Source organism: Ambystoma mexicanum, chromosome 8 (assembly GCF_040938575.1).
Source record: "Ambystoma mexicanum isolate Mex_15411 chromosome 8, UKY_AmexF1_1, whole genome shotgun sequence".
NCBI lineage: Eukaryota > Metazoa > Chordata > Amphibia > Caudata > Ambystomatidae > Ambystoma > Ambystoma mexicanum.
The window spans coordinates 620,646,488-620,667,128 of record NC_090929.1 but is presented as its reverse complement, the minus strand read 5'-3'; positions in this window follow the sequence as shown (position 1 = coordinate 620,667,128).

Below are 20,641 nucleotides of genomic sequence, written 5' to 3'. Positions count from 1 at the left end.
TGCTTCCTGCAGCTTAACGCTCACCGTGTCTGCTCCTGCTCCTGGACTCCAGCCAAGCCCGCCTCGACCCTGGAAGACCTGCAAGGAAGGAAGAGAAGAGAAAGGTGAAAACCAAGGACTATTTCAAACTTCTTACCTGCATCCGGAATCTTCTCGCCAGCATCCCTGAAGAAAGACTTCCATTTAAAAGCATCCTGTTGCTCGCTGCAGGGCCACGCTTCACTCAACTGTCCTCGAGACATCTCCCGGCACCATCGCGGCTGTCAGCATTGGACGCCACATCTCTGCACCTAGGGGAGAGAGCAAGAAACAAAAGGGTGAGCAGAAGGAACACAGAAGGAAAGCCTGATTAACAGCCATAATACTTACTGGCTTTTCTTCCACATTTCGGGTCGGCGCCACCCCGTTGGCAGGTACCGTACCCCGGCCCCTATGGGGAAAGGACAAGAGACATTTCTGGGGAATGATAAGGACATTTAGAGGGATCGTCCTCATCACTACTCACCTCGGCAGTTTAACCCCTCGATGCATGGCCTTCATTCTGCACCTGAAATAAAGGACAGATCACAGGTTAGAAAGACAACATAAAGGGGGCCTCACTTGAACTTAGAACGTTCATACTTACGGCGCATCGCTCAGGAAAGTCAAGTGGATTTTGCCAGCGCCTTTCTGAAAACCAGTGAAGTAACTGGACGAACTCGCGCCCCTGCACCAGAAGCAGGATGGAGAGTTCATCCTTCCAAACCATAAGGTGAGCTTAAACCGGGGTTTGGAGGAAGTTAGAGAGGAACGAAGGGGGAAAGGGGGGAGCTAGCACACTATTCTGCAGACTGTTAATCCCCTTTCTCATCTGCAGAAGGATATTCCTACGGGCCAGGCAAGCACGATTTGGAGGTCCTGTCCAATCTGTGTTCCGTGTCCTGCGCTTCACGCTAGAAGAGGCCACAGCAATCCAGACTAGATCAGCGCCCCCGTGGGAACCAGGTGAGCGTTACAGAACGCAAAGCCTTCCTACAAATTCCCACCCAGGCGCTAGGGAAACTTCCGAAACTGACCAGTTGGCCCAATTACTGGGGGAATTACGGGCCGAAGTACACGCCGCTCGTCAAGAGACTAGTGCCCTCAGGAGGGAAGTGATTGTAATAAAGGATAGAGCTGATGACCTGGCTAGACAGCTTTTGCAAGGTCAAGCTGGACAAACTTCTTTACCCGGTTCCGGGGGGAACCCCGCTCCTGTGGTCACCAGTAACCCGGTGCAGATTAATCTACCTGGAAACATGCCGCTGGCCCCACCTGAACGCTTTGCTGGGGACCCCAAACGATTCGCCGTATTCATGAATCAGTGTCGTTTGCACTTCCTATGCAGACCTGGGGCCTTCCCTAATGATCAGACCAAGGTAGCCTTTGTGTTGTCATATCTCAGCGGCTGTGCTGCCGATTGGTCAGTTCCACTGGTAACTCAAGATGACCCGATTCTTTGTGATTTTCAAGGATTTCAAACAAGCATGGAAAGGTTATTTGCTCGACACTCCCAGGGACAGGCTCTGGATGACGAACTTCTATCTCTGCGACAGGGCAATCAAGACCTTCTATCCTACATTGCAACCTTCAATAGACTAATTGTAGAAACTGGTTTGCCAGAGGATAAAAGAATCACGTTATTCTATCGAGATCTACGCGGAGAACTTAAAGATGTCCTGGCACAAGTTGTAAATCCGCCCCAAGAATGCACTGAATATATAGACTTAGTGGTCCAATTGGTTCACAGGCTGCAAAACAGAAAAGCAGATCGGTCCAAGTTTGAAACCCGGGTGTTGGCCAAGACCCACGCTAACCCCAAGGGTGCTGATGGCTCAGAGCCTATGCAAACCGGAGGGGTTAAAAGACCCCTAACTCAAAAAGAACGGAAAAGAAGACGACAGATGCAATTATGCCTTTATTGTGGGTCCTCTGGACACTTTCTACGAGATTGCCCGGTTAAGCCGCCCAAGAAGGTGGTAGGAGCCGCTGATAAAATCCATGGAAACTCTGTATCGGGAAACGACCACGCCCGGCAAGCGTAGGGGTCCGCTTGCCGAGCTTGGAAACTAACTCTCAGACCTCGCATTTCATTGTGCCAATGGTCCTCATAGATCCGGAACAGCCTAAACGGTTGCATGCTATAAAGGCATACATCGATAGCGGGGCTATAGGAAACTATGTGGATCGAGAATTGGTCTCTAGGATAAACCTCCCTCTGCACCCTAAAACCAACAAAGATGTCATCACCACAGTAGATGGAACCGAAATTGCCTCTGGACCGGTAACACATTCCACAGCTGAGGTGACACTTGTAGGTCCGGATGGCCATCGGGAGGCAGTTGTGTTTGATGTAATCAAGGCTCCACAGTTTCAGCTTATTCTCGGAATCCCTTGGTTAGAGACACATAATCCTCGAATTGATTGGCGAGCGAAGAGAATAACCTTCCCGGATTGTGCACAAACCTGCTACCCAGAAAATCCAAAGATTAATCTAGCATCAGTAACCTCTGTCCCCGTGCAACTACCTCCAGAGTACCAAGACTTTCAGGACGTCTTCCAAAAGGAACAGGCCAACACGTTACCTCCCCACAGATCGTACGATTGCCAAATCGATCTAGTGCCCGGTGCACAACCCCCTTGTAGCAGGATTTACGCACTTACTGAACCAGAGAATCTGCATTTGAGACAATATTTAGATCAATACCTCGCCAATGGTTTCATTCGCCCGTCAAAGTCCGCGGCATCCTCAGCTTTGTTCTTCGTGCCTAAAAAAGAAGGCGACCTTAGAACTTGTATCAATTACCGCGCATTGAACCAGATAACTGTTAAAAATCGTTACCCTTTGCCTCTGATCCCTGAACTCCTTGACCAGGTGAAGGACGCTTGCGTATACACCAAGTTAGATCTCCGGGGGGCTTATCATCTGGTACGAGTAAAAGAAGGCGACGAATGGAAAACGGCCTTCCGTACAAAATATGGACTATTCGAATACCAGGTGATGCCTTTCGGGTTGTGCAACGCGCCTGCAGTCTTCCAATTGTTCATGAACGATGTCCTTCGGGAACTCTTCGATGTCTGTGTTGTCGTGTATATCGATGACATTCTTGTGTACTCCTTTTCGGAATCTGATCACAGAAAGCATGTCAGGGCCGTCCTAGAGAAACTGCGCCAGCACAAACTGTTTGCCAAGCTAGAAAAATGTGTTTTCCATACCACCGAGGTTGAGTTTCTCAGATTCATCCTGACACCTAAAGGGGTCCGAATGGATTCACGGAAAGTGGATGCCATCCTCAAATGGCCATCACGTAGTTCGGTGAAAGGTGTCCAAAGCATGCTTGGTTTTGCCAACTTTTATCGCAGGTTTATCCCGGAGTTTTCACGTGTGGTGCAACCCATCACTGCACTCTTGCGAAAAAATAAACGTTTTGAATGGACCGAGGAAGCCGAACAGGCCTTTCAGGAGTTGAAAGCTAAGTTCACGTCCGCACCTATTTTGAAGCACCCGCGTCCCGATCTCCCTTATATAGTCGAAACCGACGCGTCCAGCTTAGCCATGGGACCTGTCCTGTCTCAGAGAGACCCTGAAACCAACCAACTGCACCCCGTAGCATTTTGGTCCAGAAAGTTCTCGCCGCCGGAGATAAATTATGCGATCACCGATAAGGAACTATTAGCCATTAAGTCCGCATTTAAAGCTTGGCGGCATTATCTCCTCGGCGCCCGGCATACCATCACCGTGATCACTGATCACCGAAATTTACAATATTTAAAAACTGCCAAGGCTCAATCGTCTCGACAGCTCCGATGGGCTTTGTTCTTTGCTGAGTTCGATTTTGTAATCACCTACCGCCCCGGCAATAAGAATGGTAAGGCGGACGCTCTATCCCGAATTGGAATGGAAGAAATAGACACAAACTCAGAACCTGTGCCGATAATTCCCGAACAAAGAATTTTGGGGATAACCACTTTACAAACCCTTGAAGACATTCAAGCACGAGTGAAACAATTCCTGGACTCTTCAGCCTTGCAGGATTGGATCAAAAGGGGGTCTAACTTTTCAGTCAAGGATGGCTTACCTTACTTCCAAGGACGCTTATTTTTGCCAGAAAAGGAATTGCAAGAACTGGTTATTTCCCGTCATCATGATACCCTGATGGAAGGACATCCTGGCATTGCCAAAACAGAGGAAAAGGTTAAACTACAATTCTGGTGGCCTTCCTGGCGAAAGGATATTAAATCTTTCGTGATGTCCTGTGGAGTTTGTGCCCAAAACAAAGGTCAAAAGACAAGACCCGCCGGTCTTCTTCAGCCCTTAGACATTCCACCAGCACCTTGGCACACCCTGTCACTAGATTTTATCACAGACCTGCCCTCTTGTAATGGTTACAATACTATTCTGGTCGTGTTGGATTTATTTTCCAAAATGGCCCACTTTATTCCGTTGAAAGGATTACCTTCAGCCTTTGTTCTTGCCAAGGAATTCCTCGAAAATATCATCCGTTTGCATGGATTCCCGTCCATACTAGTCTCCGATCGGGGAAGCCAGTTTATTTCTCATTTTTGGAAAAAGTGTTGTCAACTGGCACAAATCGACGTAAGACTCTCGACCAGCCACCACCCACAGACTGATGGTCAGACGGAGAGAACGAACCAGACCCTTGAACAATATCTACGGTGTATGTTGCACCAATCGGAAGGTAATTGGAAGGACATTTTATGGGTGGCTGAATATGCATACAATAACTTGATACACTCTGGAACTGGTCAGAGCCCCTTTTATACCCTATATGGACATCACCCTGGTACTTCAGACTTGGACTCACCTCTGAGCCTTGAAATGCCCGCAGTGGACCATTTGCATTCTACGATTACTCAAGCCTTCAAGGATGCAACTACACATTTGCAACATGCGAAAGGGAAATACAAAAAGAATGCAGATCTGCATCGAAGAGAGGCGCCTCCATACCAAATAGGGGATGAAGTATGGTTGGCTACCAAACACTTATCTCTCAAGGGGCCTCGAACTTTTAATCCAAGGTATTTAGGCCCTTACTCGATCAAAGCTATAATCAACCCAGTGGCAGTCAAGCTCGATCTACCAGCTAACATGCGGATTCACCCTGTTTTTCATGTGTCACTTTTGAAACCAGTGCACCCAGGAACCAGATTAACAAAGCCACCAGAACCGATTCAGATAGATGGGGAGCCTGAATTCGAGGTGAAGAACATTTTGGATTCTAAGATCTCAAAATCAAAACTTTTCTATCTAATTGATTGGAAAGGGTACGGGCCTCAGGAAAGGTCTTGGGAACCCAGTGATCACGTACATGCACCTCGGCTGGTAAAAAGGTTCCATTGGAATTTCCCAAACAAACCGAAACCTCCAGAAGGAACGACCTTGGGAGGGGCCTTGGGGGGGAGTGCTGTCATGATGCCTACCCCCGGAGCACCAGGCCAGGCCCAGCACCCCCGGAAGCAGGCATCATGCCCTCGGGTAAAAGCCCAGCGGCCCCTTATAGGGGCTCTTTGGACTCAGTCCTGGCGCCTTTGGCGCCAAGCTCATGTTGGACATCAGTCCTGGCGCCATAGGCGCCAGGCTCATAAAGGGAGGTGTTTTGTGCACTTACCTGATGCAGACCATGCTGCACGCTTCAGGCCTCCCTGAGACCTGAAAGGGACTATTTTTTCATAGGGACTATTTTTTCACTCAAGCGTGGCCAGGGAAGGATACATACCTAGATGGGGAAGGATACATACCTGGGACTTCTTTGGAGGCTATTTAAGCCACGCCCAGACAGCAGCTCATGCTTCGCTTTGTTCTGCTTCCTGCAGCTTAACGCTCACCGTGTCTGCTCCTGCTCCTGGACTCCAGCCACGCCCGCCTCGAACCTGGAAGACCTGCAAGAAAGGAAGAGAAGAGAAAGGTGAAAACCAAGGACTATTTCAAACTTCTTACCTGCATCCGGAATCTTCACGCCAGCATCCCTGAAGAAAGACTTCCATTTAAAATCATCCCGTTGCTCGCTGCAGCGCCACGCTTCACTCACCTGTCCTCGAGACATCTCCCGGCTCCATCGCGGCTGTCAGCATCGGACGCCACATCTCTGCACCTAGGGGAGAGAGCAAGAAACAAAAGGGTGAGCAGAAGGAACACAGAAGGAAAGCCTCATTAACAGCCATAATACTTACTGGCTTTTCTTCCACATTTCGGGTCGGCGCCTCCCCGTTGGCAGGTACCGTACCCCGGCCCCTATGGGGAAAGGACAAGAGACATTTCTGGGGAATGATAAGGACATTTAGAGGGATCGCCCTCATCACTACTCACCTCGGCAGTTTAACCCCTCGACACATCGCCTTCATTCTGCACCTGAAATAAAGGACAGATCACAGGTTAGAAAGACAACATAAAGGGGGCCTCACTTGAACTTAGAACTTTCATACTTACGGCGCATCGCTCAGGGAAGTCAAGTGGATTTTGCCAGCGCCATTCTGAAAACCAGTGAAGTAACTGGACGAACGCGCGCCCCTGCACCAGAAGCAGGATGGAGAGTTCATCCTTCCAAACCATAAGGTGAGCTTAAACCGGGGTTTGGAGGAAGTTAGAGAGGAACAAAGGAGGAAAGGGGGGAGCTAGCACACTATTCTGCAGACTGTTTATCCCCTTTCTCATCTGCAGAAGGATATTCCTACGGGGCAGTCAAGCACGATTTGGAGGCCCTGTCCAATCGGTGTTCCGGGTCCTGCGCATCACGCTAGAAGAGGCCACAGCAATCCAGACTAGACCAGCGCCCCCGTGGGAACCAGGTGAGCGTTACAGCCCTGGTCCCGCAACTATGGTAGCCAAAAACAAAAACAAGGGGAACAAAGGCGGACAACCCCAAGTGGAGGCCCCCGGCCACATTATAACTCTATGGGCAAGCAAAGATGCAGCTGAAGGCCGAGGGACCACACAGGGGGGAACCGTGGAGCAGGAGCATACGGAGACCTCAGAAGCGTCTGGATCAATCTTGCGGCAGGACTTGCGCGGGGAGCTGCTCTCACTTCAAGCGTAATTGGGGAAGACATTTCAAGAACAATTTCAGCTGATCCGCTCGGACATTAATCGAGCAATGGCGGAAATCAAACAAGAAGTGACTCAGCTGGGGGAGAGAACTGACATAGTGGAAAAAGGCCTGCAAGAGGTAGGCAGGGAAGCCACGGAGAACAGCGAAGCGATCGAGAGGCTCGACATGGCAACGCGGAACTTGGAAATTAGAATGGAAGACATGGAAAACAGGTCCCAAAGGATCAACATCAGGCTGAAATTTCTGCCAGAGACGGTACAAGATAGGGACCTGAAGGAGACGGTTCAAGGGATATATGCAGAGCTGCTGGGGGAGCCCTCGCCTGATCGGATCGAGCTGGACAGGGTCCACAGGGTGGGATTCCTCAACAAGGACCCTAAGTCCAGGCCGCGGGATGTATTAGCCGCATTTACAAGATATGCTCAAAAAGAAGCAGTTCTCAGGGCCGCCAGACAAAAAGAGCCGATCACCTTCAACGACCAACGCATTGAATTGTACCAAGACCTGGCTAGCAGCACTCTGCTTAAAAGGCGACAATGGGGACCACTCACCGCGAAACTAAAGGAAAAGGGGATCAGGTATAAATGAACCTTCCCCTTCGGCCTCGTCTTCGAATGGGCCGGCTCCCAGAGGCGGATAACCACGATGCAGGAGGGGGCGGACATACTCCAATTTGACCTAGATCGGGACTTGCACGAGGGCCGGAGGGCGGCGGGTCCGAATGGCTTGCATGAGGCAGGCGGCGGAGTACGACCCAGGCCATGGGAATGGTCGATGGCAGGCGAGGGGAAAAGGAGGAGACCCGCATGGCGAAGGCCCCCCGGGGGGCAATGAAGCCAGCAGAGGAGGAGAGTCTCAGGGACCAGGAGGACTGACTTGATGTTTGATCGATCTTAGGGGGTGGTGGACAATAAAAAGGCTGTTTTGGAACACGAGGAGGAGAGAACGAGCTGCGAGCAAACATCATGGGATCTCTAAGAGCAAGGGAGCCTAGAGAGGTAGGGAGGGAGGCGGGAAGACCTAGCGTTAAGGTCATCAGGGGTTGGGAGGGTGGCAGGAGGAAGGGGGTTGGGAGGGGGGGTTCTTCTCAGGTGCTGTCCAAGGGGCAAGGTAAAAGTGGTTCACGTTCCAGAGGAACTAGAGGGGTGCAAACAGGGGGAGGAGAGGATTGGACAAAGGGTCATGATAGGCGAGAGTGGCAGTTTAGTCACAATTCAAATGGGTAACACATAACCTCAGGGGCCTCAACACCCCGCTGAAAAGAAAAAAGTTGGAGCAATTCACAAAGCGGGGTAAACCAGACTTTCTGGGGCTGCAAGAAATGCATCTACTCCATAAGGATCAGTGCCGCCTGAGGCTGAGAGGGTTCGACCAGGTATTTCAGGTGCCCAGGCCCACGAAAGTGGGGGGGGGGGGTGCTGGCCATCAGAGGCACTGTGAATTTCCGCATGGAGGACACCCTAAAAGATAAAGAGGGTAGGTTTGTACTTGTGAAAGGCAAAATCGCTGAGGAGTTTTTCACAATAGGGGTTATTTACGCGCCTAACACGGGGCAAGACCCCTTCCTCCGCGACCTTATGGGGAGAATAGACGACTGGGCAAGGGGCCAGATAGTTATAATGGGTGACCTTAACATTGCATGGGACAAAGCTAAGGATAGATCAGGAGCACCTAGGAATCGGGGTGGAGGGGCGGTGGCCTTGGCTGAACTAAGGGATAAAGTGGCGAACATGGGTATGAGGGATGTCTGGAGGGAACTGAAGGGGGATGCAGACGGCTACACCTTTCTTTCCGAAGTCCACGGGACACAATCTAGAATTGACTATATCTGGGTTTCGGCCAACCTGGTGGGTAGAGTTAAGGAGGTGGAGGTGGGGCCCATGGGAATAGCTGATCACAAAATATTGTCAATGCAGCTGGAACTGGGAGTGAGGAGAGGGGGATTATGGGGCTGGAAATCCCCGGAACATTTGCTGAGAGATCCTTTGGTAAGGGAGGAGATAGAGGGCAAGATGAGAGAGTTCTTTAATAGCATCAAGAGAGGGGACACGGGAGAGGATATAAGATGGGATGAATTTAAGGCTACGATGAGGGGAGAAATCATAGCAGCCCAAGCACAAAGACAGAAACAGCTCCAGGCACTGGAGTCCCGGCTGGAGGCAGAGGTCGAGGAGGCGAGGGGTAGGGTGGCAATGAATCCCAGTAGGTCCAATCAGAGGGACAGCTAGGGGTCCTCTGTACTAAAAAAGCAGAGGGGGCCCTACTTTTCATGCGGCAAAAATTCTATGCTAAGGGGAACAAGGCCGAAGTACTGCTGGCCCGCCTCCTTCGGGGAGCCGCCTCAAGGAATACAATCACGGCGCTAAACTCAGATATGGGGGACAGGGTCACTCGAACAGAAGACGTTCGAGAAGCCATGGCTGAATTTTACGAGACCTTATATACATCGCAGCACCCCTGTGACCAGGCCCAGGAAAAATTCTTGCAAGACGTTAACTTGTGCACAATAGAGGGGGAGGCCCAGTCCAGTCTTCAGCAAGACATAACAGAGGAGGAAGTGAGGGGGGTCATCCGGAAGCTACCCGCAGGGAAAGCCCTGGGCCCTGATGGGTACTCAGCGTCTTTCTACAAGACCTTTGCGGGGTGTTGGTACCACAGCTGACCTACCTCTTCCACTCCTTTAAAGGTAGCGGGCATATCACCCCATCTATGAAAGAAGCCAAGATTTCTCTGATTCTGAAGGCGGGCCAGGACCCTCTCGAGAGATCCTCCTACAGGCCAATAGCACTTATTAATGTGGACGCAAAAATATACACTAAAATTCTAGCAAACAGGCTTGAGGGGCTCCTCCCGGACCTGATCCACCAGGATCAGGCAGGATTTGTGAAGGGGAGGCAGACTGCAGACAATATCAGAAGGGTGGCCCATCTAGTGGAAAAAGCAGAAAAGACTGGTACCCCTGCAGCGCTGCTTTCCCTAGACGCGGAAAAAGCGTTCGACCGGGTGGAGTGGTCCTTCCTCTTCAAGGTCATGGAAAAAATGGGGCTGGGAGGCGCTTATCTTCAGATGGTTAAGGCGAACTATGAGGGGCCTCGGGCGAGGGTGGTAGTCAACGGAACCCTATCTAGAGCGTTCCAACTCCAACGGGGTACAAAGCAGGGTTGTCCCTTATCGCCCCTGCTCTATGCGATCTATTTAGAACCCCTCCTACAGGCAATTCGGGAATCGGAAGTGATTCAGGGGATACCGTTTGGGGGGAGACAGCACAAGGTGGTGGCCTTCGCAGACGATATGCTACTCGCCCTGACCAACCCCATAGAATCGAGTAAGCAATGCAGGCTATTATTAGAGGACTTTGGCGAAGCATCCGGTCTGCGCATTAACATGCACAAGTCCGAATTAATGGATCTGACGCTGGCAAGGGAGGAGAGGGAGGAATTAAGAATGTCAACGCCCTTTGCCTGGCGCCCGGGTGGAATCACGTACCTGGGGGTGAGAATCACTCCAGCTCTTAAGGGGTGGTATGGGGCGAACTATCCCCCTCTTTTGCAGTGAATCAAAAAGGATCTAATTAAGTGGAGGAATCTCTGAATTTCCTGGCTGGGGAGGCTGGAGGCAATAAAAATGGTTACTCTCCCGAGACTCCTTTACTTTTTCCAGGCTATCCCCTAGGCAGTTCCGGCCAGCTTCTTTAAGGAGCTCCGGTCGATAACAAACGAGTTTATATGGGAGGGGAAAAGGGCAAGGGTCAGCAGACAGCTGCTTATGGCTCCAAGAAGGGGTGGAGGACTAGCACTTCCCAACTTCCGTCAATACTACGAGGCGGCCCAGCTAAGGGTGATTAGGGAATGGCTTCGGGAAGGGGAGGGAAAACACTGTGTTAAAATGGACAGAGCAGTCACGCAGCATGCATTGGGGGAGGTCCTGTGGCTACCCAAACACCATCGGCCAGGCCATATGTACCTGAGCTCTATCACCAAGTTGGTCGCGGACAATTGGGACAGACTGGTCCAACGCAAGGAAATCACAATTTATCCATCCCCATTTACTCCTATCTTTAATAATAAGGACTTTACCCCCGGGCTGGAGGGAGGGGCATTCAGGAAATGGCGAGAGGGAGGCTGCCGGTGGGTGCGAGACATGTTCATAGGAGGGGAAATTAGCACTTTTGTGGAGTGCAAAAGAGACTTCACAGTGGGGGAGGGCGAAAGGCTGAGGTACTCTCAATTGCGGCATTGGCTCCTACACATCACGAACAGGGAGGCGGCCACCAGACCGCCGACTCCTTTTGAGAAATTCTTGATGACCAATGATGGCTCGAAGGGCCTCATCTCGCAGCTCTACAAGATCCTGGATGACGCAACCCCTAGGCCGCAATGGGCGTATATGGGAAGGTGGGAAAGCATACTGGGCAGGGAAATAGAGAAAACGGAGTGGGAAAAGCTATGGAGGAAAATCCCCAAATTGGCGAGAGCCTCGCAAACCCGGGAAACATGGTACAAGATACTGTACGGGTGGCATTACACTCCAGCTCATCTGCATAGGATTTACCCAGGGTCATCGAGAACTTGCTGGAGGGGATGTGGTCAGGAGGGGACTGCGGAACACATCTGGTGGAGATGCCCGAAAATAGCCCCGTTCTGGGAAGACATCAAACAGGCAATGGAACAAGCGTTTGGGGCAGAGGGAGGCATACCCCCGGAATGGTCTCTATTAGGATTAAAGCCAGCAACAGCGACAGGCGGCCCAAGGGGTAGGGGGAGGGCGAGGGTGATGCTTACTTTGGCGGCAATGACAATCATCGCTCAAAGATGGAAAGGCACAAGTGTCCCGATGTTCCAGGACTGGCTGCATAAAGTTTGGGCGTTAGTAGCGATGGAATGGGCCTCCTATGCGATGAACAACACAATACAGGACTTTGCAAGTGAGTGGGGGGAGGTCCTTGCCTTTCTCAGGGATGACTTTGGCTGGCGCCCACAGCGCTTGAGACTCCTGGACCTGGATTGACCTTGAATGAACGCTTAGATGGGACGATTAACCACACAATCTTTGCATCAGCACTGAGGGGGGGAGGGTAGGGAGAGGGTGGGGTATGGGGGTTTGTTACAGCTGTTGGAAAATTTAATAAAGAGAATTAAAAAAAAAATTACATTAAAAAAATATGTAAGATAATTGACACATTTCTTTGCTAAACCAGATTTAAATTGTATATTTACATCAGTTAGTTTGTTAATGGTCTAATGATACATTTACAACTTTGGGCCTACTTATGTTGTCTTTGCACCACAGGTTTTTGTAACATGTCTGTAAATTCTCCTCATTTTATTATACATGCATACATGCTATTTAAAAAAACATCAAAAAAACATCACTGCATTATTTTATCCAAATGAGTAAATATTTGTTTTGCTCCCACTGTTGATTTTCTACTTCTTCAATACTCAATGATGGCATCCATTAAACCATACCTATATGAGCCTGATTATATATCAAAGAGGAGATGCATGAGAAAGTTGCTGGATAGAGTTAAAGTTGTGATGATCGTTCGCAGGATCCTGATCCTCGTCACATGGAAGACGTTTCCACTTGGTGTGCGTGCCATCGATGTGAGGTAATGGCAACTTTGGTGGAGAGCAGTTGTTGCTGAGGAAACACTGGCTGCTTTGCCTTCGTAGCCGAAGAAGAACCTCCACCATTACGCATGACCCAACTGCATGACTTCAGGTCAGCCGGCCTTACTATTTATTTTATTTATTTATTTGCATTTATAAAGCGCACATTGGTCCTTGGGCATCGTGGCGCTGTTACAGGATACTTGCTTAAGCGAACAACAGTATGCATATAATTTTACAAACAGTTTACAGCGTGCGTTCTAATATATGCAATATTTGCAATAGTAAAGACATTAGGTTATCACAGCTGAAGCGGGCGTGCGCAAATGAGGCAGTGGCTATTGGAAGAGTTGAGTTTTCAGTGACTTGCGGAACACTGAAAGGGAGGTCTCTTTTCTGATTGCTGGTGGTAGCGAGTTCCAGTTTTTACAAGGTACGATTGAAAAGCTTGCACCTCCTGCTCTGGATCTTTTAAAGGTCAAGACTGCAAGTTGGTTGCAGTGTTGGGCCCACTTGGGTCTTTCTGATGTGGCGCGGTGGATGGATTCAAAGAGGTGGGGGGTGCTGTCTTAGATAAGCAGGAGTGTGTGATGGAGAGGGTTTTAAAGAGAATGTGCTCTTTCACAGGGAGCCAATGGGTGTCCCGTCTGGTTGGGATATGTGATCCCTCTTAGGAATGCTAAGCGCTGCTCTGAGGGCGTTGTTTTGTGTGGTTTGGAGTTTCTTCAAGTTCTTGGATGAAGTGCCTAGGAGCAGGACATTGCAGTAGTCAAGCCTAGCCCCCACCATGGCTCTGGCTATGTACAAGCAGTTTTTGGGGGAAATGTAGGGTTTGACAGCGTTAACGATCTTCGTAGTTAGTGCAGCTCAACCCTTACGAGATCTGTGTTGAGAATGCTGATGGTGCAAATGCATGAACTTATAGCAACGGTTAGCTCTCAAGATCCATGTAATGAGTAAGTAGTGTGTCTATCCGTTTTTTATCTGTGCCAACCTTTGCGCTACAATCTTTTATGTTGTTCCCCTAGACCATTGTGATTTTGTGGGTTCACTCATGATATATATATTTGGATATATTGGAAAATGTATTGTTCTTTGTTCATGCCAAATGATTCCATCTTCTATTTTGTTAGTCAACAATAACATTTTAGTCCATTACAAGCTATGAAAAAATCATCATCCTTTCTTTTCTTTTCCAACATCATGCATACATTATTAGATTACCCTTTTTTCAAAAGTATTGGGCATTTCTTTAGAACACAGGAGTTATCATGTAATACACTTGCTAATGGACATGATAAATGTTAAATATTAAGAGGCGCGATTTCAAGACTTCAAATGATAAGGTATTTACTGGGGAAAGGCACGACTGGATTATATAATATTTTGGCAGCACAGGGGAGTGATGATTGATTTTATTTTCACAGAATAAATGAGGAACCAGTTGCCAAGTGAAGGAAGGAAATGACGAATGATTAGAGAGCAGTAATGTGCTGTATTTGGTGAGTTGCATATACACAGCTTCTATGTCGAGACCGAAGGCGAGCATTATGCTTCAACTTGTTTACTGTTACTCTTCAGCAGTTTCAACTTTTCAACAGAAAACAAAACCAAACTTTCCAACTTGATAAGTTTCACAAAAAAAATGTTTCTTTTGAAAACGAAATTTCCCTTTCTTTTAGTCCATTCCTGTAGTTCACCCCATTTCCTGTCTGTAGCTCTCTTAGTCACTTCCTTTACCAGGCTTCACCTCTTCTTTGCTGCTCTTCAGCACAGATAAGTGGTTTTTAATATTGCTGCAGAGCTGTGAGAAAGTTTATACTGATTGCTAGCGTTTTCATAGCTGGTTTGAGTTGGGCTCGCGGGATACAACGCACTAGATGAGTTTATGTTGTCCAATGCTTATGGAGGACTCAATTGTTTATTTAATTGAATGTGATTGATCACGTCGCGGGCAGCGTAATACCCCTTTTTCCCTCCACGAAAGCAGTCTTATCAGTAACTCGCGTGCGAAAGTTAGAAACGCTGAGAACACTAAACGTGTCCCGTGTAGCATTGTTGGCACGCCCGGGGACCCGCTTAAGGGCGAAGATCGGTGCCACCCCCCTTAAAACGGAGTAGCTGAGGTGCAGCACGGTGGAGCCCCTTTTCAGTGCGAATCTACAGCGCAGCAACAGGAGCTCTCCTTTCAAGCTCCAAAACGTTCGCTTAGCGCGAACGAAAGACACAAAAACGAACAGTGCAGCAACAGCGGAAGGAACCCGATTTCAATCTGACGGTCGTGATCACAGACAGACTCTGAGATTACAGGAAACAGGCCCTAAACTGGCAGAAGCCCGAAAGACTTGCCCTCCCTACCATATAGAGGAGCAGATTATAACGGGAAACAATATTAAGAATATTGGTGTAAATTGAGCTATTTTTTGTCAACAACCAAGGAGTGTGGTGTACACTTACAAATTCAGCCTGCCTACGACTGGGGGGGTGCAGCTCAAGCTACCACTAAACTAATCCTGGGGGACAAACAGCTCAGACTGATAGGGTGGAGGCACTTCCGGCCTCTGACTTGTCAGTGTACGAGTGGAGCGAGGAGGAACTGGCAGAGAGCAACCTGGCGCTCTGTTTTAAAAAGGTGATTGGGGATTAATTAGTGGTAGCCATAGCAGAAGGAGTGAGGACTATACAAGAGAGGCTAGCCACCCTGGAATCTATTCTGGGGCAGAAATATAAAAGCACCCATTGTCCTAAAAAGAGCACTCCCGCAAAGGCCTCCACCTTGGGAAAGAGCCTTCAGGGAAGTAACATGGCATGGATGAGGAAATACTCTCCTACTCCCCCGGACCCAAGTCAAGGGGTAGATCATCAGACTCCAGAGGTAGCTGACACCTTTGGTAAGGTTAAGTTAGCCTTCCTCCAAAGGGCAGCAGTGCCGAGCATCCCCACCCCCCTCCCAGGGTAAGAGAATATGGGCAAAACAGACGAGGACGATAGCGATGAATCGTCAGCGAAATCCGTATCCTCCCAAGATGATGAGATCGACCAGGAGCCAACTCCCGTTGGTGGTGTGAAAAACCAGAGGATATTTCACAACCTAGTCCCCGGGGATCCTGTACTCAGGTGGCCAGGTAAAGGCCATCACATTTGGATCCCGACCCTGGGGGTGGACAAGTGACGGAGGATCACCTGGGTAGAGGGTCCTCAGGGAGTGGGGGAGAAGCACCAAATGGTGAGACATGGTATCCCCCTTTTTCCACAACCCATCTGACCCCTAGCCCTGCTTATTTTATGAGAAACTACAGCTCCCATAATTCCTCCCCACTTTACATTGACAAAAGTACTGAGCCGAGGAAGATGAGGAATGCGGTCCGAAAGATTACCTCCACTGACTTGCATTGGCTCTGTCCCTGTAATGAGGCCAGGCAGAATCAGGCACGTAGTCCTAACAATGCACACCTGCCATTTGCTAACACTCCCTGTGAGAATAAAAAGTGGCACACACAGGCACACTTTGAGCAAAGCTGGATACGAGAAGGAACAGCTCTTTCGGGGCTGATGCGAACCAGGCTGTGGAAGTTGGAAGGACAAAGGGCTGATCGGCAGTTGCACGGATCAAGACAAAGTCAGGCGAGAAATCACACTTTCGGAAAGCCGTAAGCATTCCAAGACCAAAACGGCGTGTATGAGGCTCTGGACGAACTGATGGCGATCTGGGTAATCAGGCAATCACGGCGGCGAACGTGGGCTGCAGGCAATCACAGCGGTGAGAGAGAGTTGTCGGCCCGAGTCTGTTGATCCTTGCGGGCTACGGCAGTGACTCTTGAAGGCAGCGCGGGTCACTTGGCAGCTTTCCCCGGCCGTGGCGGTGAACCTTCCATACTGCAGCCTTGAGCTCCAGCCTATGCGCGGCAGTGGCTCTGGCTACGGCGCTCCAACAGCGGCATGTCCTAATGTCCCGGTGTACTCTCGAGTCACCCGGACCCTAAGATAAGTACATTCAAGTATTTACGTTAATGCCTCGAGCATGGTTTTTCAGTGCTAAATTCTGAGCGATTTTCATGATCTACTGGTGTTGGTTCAGTAGGTTGTTGGTAAAAGGTTTTTTTAGAAAAAAAGGGAGTTGGGGGGGGACCCCCCCAAAAAAACTAAACAAAAGGGGTGAAAATAAAAAAAAATAAAAAATTCGACCATTTGGCTTTCGACCAAATTGGTTCGACCATTTGTCCAGTCGACCAAATTTTTTCGACCAAATGTCTGGCAACCCAACTTTCCATAGTAGACAGGTTTAGAAAATCGGCTTTTTAGTGCTAAGCTTTGTGGTTAGTTGTCCTAAAGAATCTACAAGCACACTAAAGTGTATACTCAATACAGATCCCACCACTGTACACCAGTGTTAGGCAGAAACCTGTGCAGTTCCCTTAGGGACCACTGCAAAAAGTTTAGGACTGCAGGAGTTAGCAGTAAACCCAATTGGTAGCAGTCTGCACCACCCAGATTTACCTGGTAGCTGTGGCTGAGCAGTCAGACCTCTCTCAAGAAGAGTTAGGCAGTATACAGAGCATACACAATAGGGCAGGTAAACACAGTAGAACAAGCAAACACTGGCCAGAGCTTTGGTGTAAAAGATATATAATTATTTATTTAAAAACACATCTATGAAAACACACTGGCACTAATATCAAGCAAGTTCAAAAACACAGTCACTAAAGTATATACACTCCCTTAAAAGAATATTAGACAAGTCTTAAGTAAAGCAGCACTTATTTTCAGACAGCGGTGAGCGCTTAACGCAGATGGCACTCTAATAATTCGGTTTAAAATGGAAAGAAAGGCAGAGCATAAATTGAAACAGATCCCAACACTTTCAAACGAACACAGCAGGAGAGGAAGGCAAACTCAAACCGTGAAGTTAGAGGTCAGAAAGCCGGATCCACTTTAAGAGGATCAGAACGAAATGTATCCAAGGTCACACGGTTGAAAAGTGCACAAAAGTCTCGAAAAGGTTAAGAAAGAAGTTGGACCAAAAGAAAGGGACCAGTTAGATGGTCAAGAGGCCAGCCCAGTCTAGAAGGTTAAGGATTTACTGTCACCTTGTAGCAATCTATAAAAAGGGAGGCCAGGCGGACACAGTACCTTGAAATGGTGAGAACACTCCAGCGGGGGCAGTTGTTCCTGGCAGTGGTTGCGAGTCGGTGCTTCGTCCGGCAGAAGAGAAGGTCTTGTCGGGGAGGAAAGCAGGAGGTTGTTGTGCTGCCAGGGAAGAAACCAGCCGCAGAGTTTCTCGATTCAAAGGAGCGGTCCTATCTTTCGCGGTTCAGTGGTAAGTGGCTATCCGGTTGCCGGAGTGCTTGGCACGGGCAATTCGACCACTAGACGTCCTGGTAGGCGAAAAGGAAAGCGAACTGGTTGTCCCCACCAGCTCAAAGGGAAGAGACTCTCCGGCAAGAAGATCTCTGTCGTCGGGAAGTGGTGAGTCCGTTCAGCAGGGCTCCACCGGTGGTGTCATCGTAGGGCTCCACCGGTGGTGTCATCGTTGCAGGTCGGCTCAGCTTCTCCCTCTTCGGATTCTCAGGTCCTGTGGCAACTTCTGAAGTTCCAGTCCCAAAAGCCCTGCTTTTATGCAAGAAACCCCCATTCATTCAGCCTAGCTGTCAATCAAACATGCTAAGTGGTGAGCCGGCCGGCTCACCACTTGGGCCAATCACACAAGAGTGCGACTTGAGTTGCCACGGCAACTCAGTCCAGGGTGCCTAAACCCCCTCCCACACCCTCTGTGGTACCCAGACAGAGTGGCACCACTTTTGGAGGCTTCTGTGGAGAAGCCCGCCAAAAAGTGGAACAAAGGGCTCGACTTGGGTTGGAGTCACAGAAGAGAACACAAACACCATTTTAGAATCGAGTTCTGGCAAAAAATACCAACCGGTGAATTAATATTAAATAAATAACCCGGCGGTATGTTCGAGGCTATAGGAATTAAATAATTAAAGTTGGTAGCCTCGAACAATGGGAAAATCCCATAGAGATATATTCGCAGTCGAATATAAAAAGTAGTATCCACTGCCACCAGCCAAAACTCGATCAGGGGGGACGGAGACGTGCCCCCTTGAATAACAGACCCTGGGGCAATCGAATTGCCCCGACCAGTACGTCCACAATATGATGGTTTGTACTGGTTTCTGTTCGTAATTTGGGACTACTAAAGCCAATGGTGACTTTACATGCCCTGGGAGACAGTAGTCAGTCCCAGGGTATGGAGTCTATGGTGGGGTGTCACTATGACACCGCTGTGTCACTGCACTGATGGTGCTGTGTAACACACATAGTAAAAACACATGAGACCCTATGGAGTAGGATGACATACATCCTAGAGAGACCATCAGCATTTTGGTGGTGACACCCTGACCTGTGCTCAATGGTACAATCAAACCCTTGCAGGCAGATTGACCATCTCAATAGTTTTGGGTTTTCCCCTTTCATTTGCATTAACCATCTCAAGGGTTGGTGGTCAGTGTGAATGACAAAAGTAGAACCATACAAGTATGGCCTAAACTTCTTCAGAGCCCACACAATAGCAAAACACTCTTGTTCAATGGTTGCCTACCTTGTTTCAGGATCCTTCAGCTTTCTACTGATGAAGCAAACGGGGTGCTCCCTACCTTTCCCAACCAGTTGACTGAGGACTGCACCTATTCCTACATTTGACGCATCTGTCTGCACAATGAAAGTTTGGTGGTAGTCAGGAGCTCTGAGTACTGGGGCTTGGCAAAGAGCCTGTTTCAGGTTTTCAAAGGCCTGATTGCACTCCTCATGCCATCTAACCTTTTTAGGGAATTTCGGAGAGGAGATGACATTCAGTGCAGAAGCTATGGTCCCATAGTTCTCTGTGAAATTCCTGTAGTACCCAGTGAGACCTAAGAAGGCTCTCACCTGGGTCTGAGTAGTAGTTGGTGTCCAATTTTGCACAGCTTCAATCTTACTGAGCAAAGGCCTTATTTCTCCACCTCCTACCTCATGTCCAAGGTAGACCACTTTACTTTGTCCAATCTGGCATTTACTTGCCTTTATGGTCGGATTGGCCTTCCCGAGAGCCTGCAAAACATAGCTCAGGTGGTCCACATGTTCTTCCCAGGTTTGGCTGAAGACTGCAATGTCATCCAAGTATGCCATGCAGAAGTCCTCCATCACTGTCAGAACCTGATTTACCATCCTTTGAAATGTAGCAGGTGCATTTTTCAATCCAAAAGGCATAACCTTAAACTGGTATAAGCCAACGGGGGTAGAAAATGCAGTTTTCTCCTTGGCATGGTCTGTCAGGGCTATTTGCCAATAGCCTGACGTCAAGTCAAATGTGCTGAGGAACTTGGCTGCACCAAGTCTATCCACCAACCCATCTGTCCTTGGCAAAGGGTGGGCATCAGTCTTTGTGACTGCATTAAGAGCTCTATAATCCACTCAGAATCTAAGTTTCTTAGACCCTGCCATTGGTACTAACACAACTGGGCTAGACCATGGACTAGTAGAGGGCTCTATTACCCAGAGATCAAGCATCTTGCTGACCTCACCTTTGATGTGGGTTCTTACATTCTCTGACATCCTGTATCCTCTGCTTTTGACTGGTAGACAGTCTCCAGTGAGTATGTCATGCTGTCCCCAAGGGGTCAAGCCTGGTGAAAGTGAGAACAGAGAGGCAAACTGATTCAACGTAGATCTGCACTCTTCTTGTTGCTCAGGTGTCAGATTTGAAGAGAGATTTACTCCTTCAATCTTTTCGTCCAAAGGTAAGCCTCTGAGGAGATCAGGAAGAGCTTCACTCTCTTCTTCTTCCTCTGATGATGCTAGAAGCAAAGCTCCTACATCAGGTCTGGAGACATACGCTTTTAGTCGGTTGGTGTGGAAGACTGTGGGAGCCTCCTTGGGATTGCCAAAGTCCACCAGATAGTTGACCTC